The sequence below is a fragment of the Bufo gargarizans genome, chromosome 3, assembly GCF_014858855.1.
Source record: "Bufo gargarizans isolate SCDJY-AF-19 chromosome 3, ASM1485885v1, whole genome shotgun sequence".
Classification (NCBI taxonomy): domain Eukaryota; kingdom Metazoa; phylum Chordata; class Amphibia; order Anura; family Bufonidae; genus Bufo; species Bufo gargarizans.
In genome coordinates this window covers 548181195-548191589 of record NC_058082.1, presented here as the reverse complement: position 1 = coordinate 548191589, position 10395 = coordinate 548181195, and positions in this window count along the sequence as shown.

The window sequence follows — 10395 nt, the reverse complement described above, 5'->3', positions numbered from 1 at the left end:
CTGGGGCCCAGCTGCCACTACATTTACCCAGTGTGCAGTTAGGGAGATATAGCGTCCCTGGCCGTGCTTACTGGTCCACGTATCTGTGGTTAGGTGGACCTTGCTACAGATGGCGTTGCGCAGTGCACACTTGATTTTATCGGATACTTGGTTGTGCAGGGAAGGCACGGCTCTCTTGGAGAAGTAGTGCCGGCTGGGAACAACATACTGTGGGACAGCAAGCGACATGAGCTGTTTGAAGCTGTCTGTGTCCACCAGCCTAAATGACAGCATTTCATAGGCCAGTAGTTTAGAAATGCTGGCATTCAGGGCCAGGGATCGAGGGTGGCTAGGTGGGAATTTACGCTTTCTATCAAATGTTTGTGAGATGGAGAGCTGAACGCTGGCGTGTGACATGGTTGAGACGCTTGGTGACGGAGGTGGTGGTGGTGGTGTTGGTGGTACATCCCCTGTTTGCTGGGCGGCAGGTGCCAACGTTCCTCCAGAGGCGGAGGAAGAGGCCGAGGCGGCAGCAGCAGAATAGGCCGAGGCGGCAGCAGCAGAAGAGGTAGCAGGGGGAGCCTGAGTGACTTCCTTGGTTTTAAGGTGTTTACTCCACTGCAGTTCATGCTTTGCATGCAGGTGCCTGGTCATGCAGGTTGTGCTCAGGTTCAGAACGTTAATGCCTCGCTTCAGGCTCTGATGGCACAGCGTGCAAACCACTCGGGTCTTGTCGTCAGCACATTGTTTGAAGAAGTGCCATGCCAGGGAACTCCTTGAAGCTGCCTTTGGGGTGCTCGGTCCCAGATGGCGGCGGTCAGTAGCAGGCGGAGTCTCTTGGCGGCGGGTGTTCTGCTTTTGCCCACTGCTCCCTCTTTTGCTACGCTGTTGGCTCGGTCTCACCACTGCCTCTTCCTCCGAATTGTGAAAGTCAGTGGCACGACCTTCATTCCATGTGGGGTCTAGGACCTCATCGTCCCCTGCATCGTCTTCCACCCAGTCTTGATCCCTGACCTCCTGTTCAGTCTGCACACTGCAGAAAGACGCAGCAGTTGGCACCTGTGTTTCGTCATCATCAGAGACATGCTGAGGTGGTATTCCCATGTCCTCATCATCAGGAAACATAAGTGGTTGTGCGTCAGTGCATTCTATGTCTTTCACCGCTGGGGAAGGGCTAGGTGGATGCCCTTGGGAAACCCTGCCAGCGGAGTCTTCAAACAGCATAAGAGACTGCTGCATAACTTGAGGCTGAGACAGTTTCCCTGGTATGCATGGGGGTGATGTGACAGACTGATGGGGTTGGTTTTCAGGCGCCATCTGTGCGCTTTCTGCAGAAGACTGGGTGGGAGATAATGTGAACGTGCTGGATCCACTGTCGGCCACCCAATTGACTAATGCCTGTACCTGCTCAGGCCTTACCATCCTTAGAACGGCATTGGGCCCCACCATATATCGCTGTAAATTCTGGCGGCTACTGGGACCTGAGGTAGTTGGTACACTAGGACGTGTGGATGTGGCAGAACGGCCACGTCCTCTCCCAGCACCAGAGGGTCCACTAACACCACCACGACCATGTCCACGTCCGCGTCCCTTACTAGATGTTTTTCTCATTGTTATGGTTCACCACAACAACAAATATATTATTTGGCCCAATGTATTGTATTCAAATTCAGCGGGATATAAATTTGAGGCCTAGTATTTAGGCGCTGGGTGACCGGTATGGATTTAGTGACAGAATTAGACTTGGAAATGCACAGAAGCGTGTGTGTGAAGTTATTCTGAATGACCCTATGTGCACCTTCAATATTATATACCCTTTTAGGGATAGATTTCAAATAGCTCTGATATAGCAGAAACCACTAAATTATGAAATTGCTAAATTGGGAATTGTACTTCAACCCAGAACAAAAAATGTGCTTTGACGGACACTAAATATCTTGCCCAGCAACAACAGTACAGCGGTGGGTAACGAGAGATTTAGAGGGATTTAAATTTGAGGCCGAGTATTTAGGCGCTGGGTGACAGGTATGGGTTTAGTGACAGAATTAGACTTGGAAATACACAGTAGCGGGTGTGTGTGAAGTTATTCTGAATGACCCAATGTGCACCTTCAATATTATATACCCTTTTTGGGATAGATTTCAAATAGCTCTGATATAGCAGGAACCACTAAATTATGAAATTGCTAAATTGGGAATTGTACTTCAACCCAGAACAAAAAATGTGCTTTGACGGACACTAAATATCTTGCCCAGCAACAACAGTACAGCGGTGGGTAACGAGAGATTTAGAGGGATTTAAATTTGAGGCCTAGTATTTAGGCGCTGGGTCACCGGTATGGATTTAGTGACAGAATTAGACTTGGAAATGCACAGAAGCGTGTGTGTGAAGTTATTCTGAATGACCCTATGTGCACCTTCAATATTATATACCCTTTTAGGGATAGATTTCAAATAGCTCTGATATAGCAGAAACCACTAAATTATGAAATTGCTAAATTGGGAATTGTACTTCAACCCAGAACAAAAAATGTGCTTTGACGGACACTAAATATCTTGCCCAGCAACAACAGTACAGCGGTGGGTAACGAGAGATTTAGAGGGATTTAAATTTGAGGCCTAGTATTTAGGCGCTGGGTCACCGGTATGGATTTAGTGACAGAATTAGACTTGGAAATGCACAGAAGCGTGTGTGTGAAGTTATTCTGAATGACCCTATGTGCACCTTCAATATTATATACCCTTTTAGGGATAGATTTCAAATAGCTCTGATATAGCAGAAACCACTAAATTATGAAATTGCTAAATTGGGAATTGTACTTCAACCCAGAACAAAAAATGTGCTTTGACGGACACTAAATATCTTGCCCAGCAACAACAGTACAGCGGTGGGTAACTAGAGATTTAGAGGGATTTAAATTTGAGGCCTAGTATTTAGGCGCTGGGTCACCGGTATGGATTTAGTGACAGAATTAGACTTGGAAATGCACAGAAGCGTGTGTGTGAAGTTATTCTGAATGACCCAATGTGCACCTTCAATATTATATACCCTTTTAGGGATAGATTTCAAATAGCTCTGATATAGCAGAAACCACTAAATTATGAAATTGCTAAATTGGGAATTGTACTTCAACCCAGAACAAAAAATGTGCTTTGACGGACACTAAATATCTTGCCCAGCAACAACAGTACAGCGGTAACGAGAGATTTAGAGGGATTTAAATTTGAGGCCTAGTATTTAGGCGCTGGGTGACAGGTATGGGTTTAGTGACAGAATTAGACTTGGAAATACACAGTAGCGGGTGTGTGTGAAGTTATTCTGAATGACCCTATGTGCACCTTCAATATTATATACCCTTTTAGGGATAGATTTCAAATAGCTCTGATATAGCAGAAACCACTAAATTATGAAATTGCTAAATTGGGAATTGTACTTCAACCCAGAACAAAAAATGTGCTTTGACGGACACTAAATATCTTGCCCAGCAACAACAGTACAGCGGTGGGTAACGAGAGATTTAGAGGGATTTAAATTTGAGGCCTAGTATTTAGGCGCTGGGTCACCGGTATGGATTTAGTGACAGAATTAGACTTGGAAATGCACAGAAGCGTGTGTGTGAAGTTATTCTGAATGACCCAATGTGCACCTTCAATATTATATACCCTTTTAGGGATAGATTTCAAATAGCTCTGATATAGCAGAAACCACTAAATTATGAAATTGCTAAATTGGGAATTGTACTTCAACCCAGAACAAAAAATGTGCTTTGACGGACACTAAATATCTTGCCCAGCAACAACAGTACAGCGGGTAACGAGAGATTTAGAGGGATATAAATTTGAGGCCTAGTATTTAGGCGCTGGGTCACCGGTATGGATTTAGTGACAGAATTAGACTTGGAAATGCACAGAAGCGTGTGTGTGAAGTTATTCTGAATGACCCAATGTGCACCTTCAATATTATATACCCTTTTAGGGATAGATTTCAAATAGCTCTGATATAGCAGAAACCACTAAATTATGAAATTGCTAAATTGGGAATTGTACTTCAACCCAGAACAAAAAATGTGCTTTGACGGACACTAAATATCTTGCCCAGCAACAACAGTACAGCGGTGGGTAACGAGAGATTTAGAGGGATTTAAATTTGAGGCCTAGTATTTAGGCGCTGGGTCACCGGTATGGATTTAGTGACAGAATTAGACTTGGAAATGCACAGAAGCGTGTGTGTGAAGTTATTCTGAATGACCCTATGTGCACCTTCAATATTATATACCCTTTTAGGGATAGATTTCAAATAGCTCTGATATAGCAGAAACCACTAAATTATGAAATTGCTAAATTGGGAATTGTACTTCAACCCAGAACAAAAAATGTGCTTTGACGGACACTAAATATCTTGCCCAGCAACAACAGTACAGCGGTGGGTAACGAGAGATTTAGAGGGATTTAAATTTGAGGCCTAGTATTTAGGCGCTGGGTCACCGGTATGGATTTAGTGACAGAATTAGACTTGGAAATGCACAGAAGCGTGTGTGTGAAGTTATTCTGAATGACCCAATGTGCACCTTCAATATTATATACCCTTTTAGGGATAGATTTCAAATAGCTCTGATATAGCAGAAACCACTAAATTATGAAATTGCTAAATTGGGAATTGTACTTCAACCCAGAACAAAAAATGTGCTTTGACGGACACTAAATATCTTGCCCAGCAACAACAGTACAGCGGGTAACGAGAGATTTAGAGGGATTTAAATTTGAGGCCTAGTATTTAGGCGCTGGGTGACAGGTATGGGTTTAGTGACAGAATTAGACTTGGAAATACACAGTAGCGGGTGTGTGTGAAGTTATTCTGAATGACCCTATGTGCACCTTCAATATTATATACCCTTTTAGGGATAGATTTCAAATAGCTCTGATATAGCAGAAACCACTAAATTATGAAATTGCTAAATTGGGAATTGTACTTCAACCCAGAACAAAAAATGTGCTTTGACGGACACTAAATATCTTGCCCAGCAACAACAGTACAGCGGTGGGTAACGAGAGATTTAGAGGGATTTAAATTTGAGGCCTAGTATTTAGGCGCTGGGTCACCGGTATGGATTTAGTGACAGAATTAGACTTGGAAATGCACAGAAGCGTGTGTGTGAAGTTATTCTGAATGACCCAATGTGCACCTTCAATATTATATACCCTTTTAGGGATAGATTTCAAATAGCTCTGATATAGCAGAAACCACTAAATTATGAAATTGCTAAATTGGGAATTGTACTTCAACCCAGAACAAAAAATGTGCTTTGACGGACACTAAATATCTTGCCCAGCAACAACAGTACAGCGGTAACGAGAGATTTAGAGGGATTTAAATTTGAGGCCTAGTATTTAGGCGCTGGGTGACAGGTATGGGTTTAGTGACAGAATTAGACTTGGAAATACACAGTAGCGGGTGTGTGTGAAGTTATTCTGAATGACCCTATGTGCACCTTCAATATTATATACCCTTTTAGGGATAGATTTCAAATAGCTCTGATATAGCAGGAACCACTAAATTATGAAATTGCTAAATTGGGAATTGTACTTCAACCCAGAACAAAAAATGTGCTTTGACGGACACTAAATATCTTGCCCAGCAACAACAGTACAGCGGGGTAACGAGAGATTTAGAGGGATTTAAATTTGAGGCCTAGTATTTAGGCGCTGGGTCACCGGTATGGATTTAGTGACAGAATTAGACTTGGAAATGCACAGAAGCGTGTGTGTGAAGTTATTCTGAATGACCCTATGTGCACCTTCAATATTATATACCCTTTTAGGGATAGATTTCAAATAGCTCTGATATAGCAGAAACCACTAAATTATGAAATTGCTAAATTGGGAATTGTACTTCAACCCAGAACAAAAAATGTGCTTTGACGGACACTAAATATCTTGCCCAGCAACAACAGTACAGCGGGTAACGAGAGATTTAGAGGGATTTAAATTTGAGGCCTAGTATTTAGGCGCTGGGTGACAGGTATGGGTTTAGTGACAGAATTAGACTTGGAAATACACAGTAGCGGGTGTGTGTGAAGTTATTCTGAATGACCCAATGTGCACCTTCAATATTATATACCCTTTTAGGGATAGATTTCAAATAGCTCTGATATAGCAGGAACCACTAAATTATGAAATTGCTAAATTGGGAATTGTACTTCAACCCAGAACAAAAAATGTGCTTTGACGGACACTAAATATCTTGCCCAGCAACAACAGTACAGCGGGTAACGAGAGATTTAGAGGGATTTAAATTTGAGGCCTAGTATTTAGGCGCTGGGTCACCGGTATGGATTTAGTGACAGAATTAGACTTGGAAATACACAGTAGCGGTGTGTGTGAAGTTATTCTGAATGACCCTATGTGCACCTTCAATATTATATACCCTTTTAGGGATAGATTTCAAATAGCTCTGATATAGCAGAAACCACTAAATTATGAAATTGCTAAATTGGGAATTGTACTTCAACCCAGAACAAAAAATGTGCTTTGACGGACACTAAATATCTTGCCCAGCAACAACAGTACAGCGGTGGTAACGAGAGATTTAGAGGGATTTAAATTTGAGGCCTAGTATTTAGGCGCTGGGTCACCGGTATGGATTTAGTGACAGAATTAGACTTGGAAATGCACAGAAGCGGTGTGTGTGAAGTTATTCTGAATGACCCTATGTGCACCTTCAATATTATATACCCTTTTAGGGATAGATTTCAAATAGCTCTGATATAGCAGAAACCACTAAATTATGAAATTGCTAAATTGGGAATTGTACTTCAACCCAGAACAAAAAATGTGCTTTGACGGACACTAAATATCTTGCCCAGCAACAACAGTACAGCGGTGGTAACGAGAGATTTAGAGGGATTTAAATTTGAGGCCTAGTATTTAGGCGCTGGGTCACCGGTATGGATTTAGTGACAGAATTAGACTTGGAAATGCACAGTAAGCGGTGTGTGTGAAGTTATTCTGAATGACCCTATGTGCACCTTCAATATTATATACCCTTTTAGGGATAGATTTCAAATAGCTCTGATATAGCAGAAACCACTAAATTATGAAATTGCTAAATTGGGAATTGTACTTCAACCCAGAACAAAAAATGTGCTTTGACGGACACTAAATATCTTGCCCAGCAACAACAGTACAGCGGGGTAACGAGAGATTTAGAGGGATTTAAATTTGAGGCCTAGTATTTAGGCGCTGGGTCACCGGTATGGATTTAGTGACAGAATTAGACTTGGAAATGCACAGAAGCGTGTGTGTGAAGTTATTCTGAATGACCCAATGTGCACCTTCAATATTATATACCCTTTTAGGGATAGATTTCAAATAGCTCTGATATAGCAGAAACCACTAAATTATGAAATTGCTAAATTGGGAATTGTACTTCAACCCAGAACAAAAAATGTGCTTTGACGGACACTAAATATCTTGCCCAGCAACAACAGTACAGCGGGTAACGAGAGATTTAGAGGGATTTAAATTTGAGGCCTAGTATTTAGGCGCTGGGTGCACCGGTATGGATTTAGTGACAGAATTAGACTTGGAAATACACAGTAGCGGTGTGTGTGAAGTTATTCTGAATGACCCTATGTGCACCTTCAATATTATATACCCTTTTAGGGATAGATTTCAAATAGCTCTGATATAGCAGAAACCACTAAATTATGAAATTGCTAAATTGGGAATTGTACTTCAACCCAGAACAAAAAATGTGCTTTGACGGACACTAAATATCTTGCCCAGCAACAACAGTACAGCGGTGGGTAACGAGAGATTTAGAGGGATTTAAATTTGAGGCCTAGTATTTAGGCGCTGGGTCACCGGTATGGATTTAGTGACAGAATTAGACTTGGAAATGCACAGAAGCGTGTGTGTGAAGTTATTCTGAATGACCCTATGTGCACCTTCAATATTATATACCCTTTTAGGGATAGATTTCAAATAGCTCTGATATAGCAGAAACCACTAAATTATGAAATTGCTAAATTGGGAATTGTACTTCAACCCAGAACAAAAAATGTGCTTTGACGGACACTAAATATCTTGCCCAGCAACAACAGTACAGCGGGTAACGAGAGATTTAGAGGGATTTAAATTTGAGGCCTAGTATTTAGGCGCTGGGTGACAGGTATGGGTTTAGTGACAGAATTAGACTTGGAAATACACAGTAGCGGGTGTGTGTGAAGTTATTCTGAATGACCCAATGTGCACCTTCAATATTATATACCCTTTTAGGGATAGATTTCAAATAGCTCTGATATAGCAGGAACCACTAAATTATGAAATTGCTAAATTGGGAATTGTACTTCAACCCAGAACAAAAAATGTGCTTTGACGGACACTAAATATCTTGCCCAGCAACAACAGTACAGCGGTAACGAGAGATTTAGAGGGATATAAATTTGAGGCCTAGTATTTAGGCGCTGGGTCACCGGTATGGATTTAGTGACAGAATTAGACTTGGAAATGCACAGAAGCGGTGTGTGTGAAGTTATTCTGAATGACCCTATGTGCACCTTCAATATTATATACCCTTTTAGGGATAGATTTCAAATAGCTCTGATATAGCAGAAACCACTAAATTATGAAATTGCTAAATTGGGAATTGTACTTCAACCCAGAACAAAAAATGTGCTTTGACGGACACTAAATATCTTGCCCAGCAACAACAGTACAGCGGGTAACGAGAGATTTAGAGGGATTTAAATTTGAGGCCTAGTATTTAGGCGCTGGGTGACAGGTATGGATTTAGTGACAGAATTAGACTTGGAAATACACAGTAGCGGGTGTGTGTGAAGTTATTCTGAATGACCCAATGTGCACCTTCAATATTATATACCCTTTTAGGGATAGATTTCAAATAGCTCTGATATAGCAGGAACCACTAAATTATGAAATTGCTAAATTGGGAATTGTACTTCAACCCAGAACAAAAAATGTGCTTTGACGGACACTAAATATCTTGCCCAGCAACAACAGTACAGCGGTAACGAGAGATTTAGAGGGATTTAAATTTGAGGCCTAGTATTTAGGCGCTGGGTGACAGGTATGGGTTTAGTGACAGAATTAGACTTGGAAATACACAGTAGCGGGTGTGTGTGAAGTTATTCTGAATGACCCAATGTGCACCTTCAATATTATATACCCTTTTAGGGATAGATTTCCAAATAGCTCTGATATAGCAGGAACCACTAAATTATGAAATTGCTAAATTGGGAATTGTACTTCAACCCAGAACAAAAAATGTGCTTTGACGGACACTAAATATCTTGCCCAGCAACAACAGTACAGCGGGTAACGAGAGATTTAGAGGGATTTAAATTTGAGGCCTAGTATTTAGGCGCTGGGTGACAGGTATGGGTTTAGTGACAGAATTAGACTTGGAAATACACAGTAGCGGGTGTGTGTGAAGTTATTCTGAATGACCCAATGTGCACCTTCAATATTATATACCCTTTTTGGGATAGATTTCAAATAGCTCTGATATAGCAGGAACCACTAAATTATGAAATTGCTAAATTGGGAATTGTATTTCAACCCAGAACAAGAAATGTGCTTGAACGGACACTAAATAACTCGCCCAGCTACAGCACTAGGGACAGATTTAGCTGGATATAAATTTGAGGCCTAGTATTTAGGCGCTGGGTGACCGGTATGGATTTAGTGACAGAATTAGACTGGGATATGGCCAAAAAATAAACAGACTATTGCTGGTTAAATGCACTTGGTGTGACAGCTTCACCCTGATGTAGGCTTTAGCCAAAAAACAACCACACCATTGAGGGTTAAATGCACTTGGTCGCAGCTTGTGCTGGCGCACCACAAGACACAAAATGGCCGCCGATCACCCCAGAAAAATGAGACTGACAAACGGTCTGTGCAGCCTAAAAACAGTGAGCAATTGAGGATCAGCAGCTCAATGATCCACAGCTGCAGATCGATCAGTTAATCAAGTCCTTTGGAGGAGTTAATCTGCCTAATCTCGCCCTACTGTCGCAGCCGCAACCTCTCCCTACGCTAATCAGAGCAGAGTGACGGGCGGCGCTATGTGACTCCAGCTTAAATAGAGGCTGGGTCACATGGTGCTCTGGCCAATCACAGCCATGCCAATAGTAGGCATGGCTGTGATGGCCTCTTGGGGCAAGTAGTATGACGCTTGTTGATTGGCTGCTTTGCAGCCTTTCAAAAAGCGCCAAGAAAGCGTCACAAAAGCGCCAAGAAAGCGACGAACACCGAACCCGAACCCGGACTTTTACGAAAATGTCCGGGTTCGGGTCCGTGTCACGGACACCCCAAAATTCGGTACGAACCCGAACTATACAGTTCGAGTTCGCTCATCCCTACTCATGATCTAACCTCTCAGGTGAACACTATA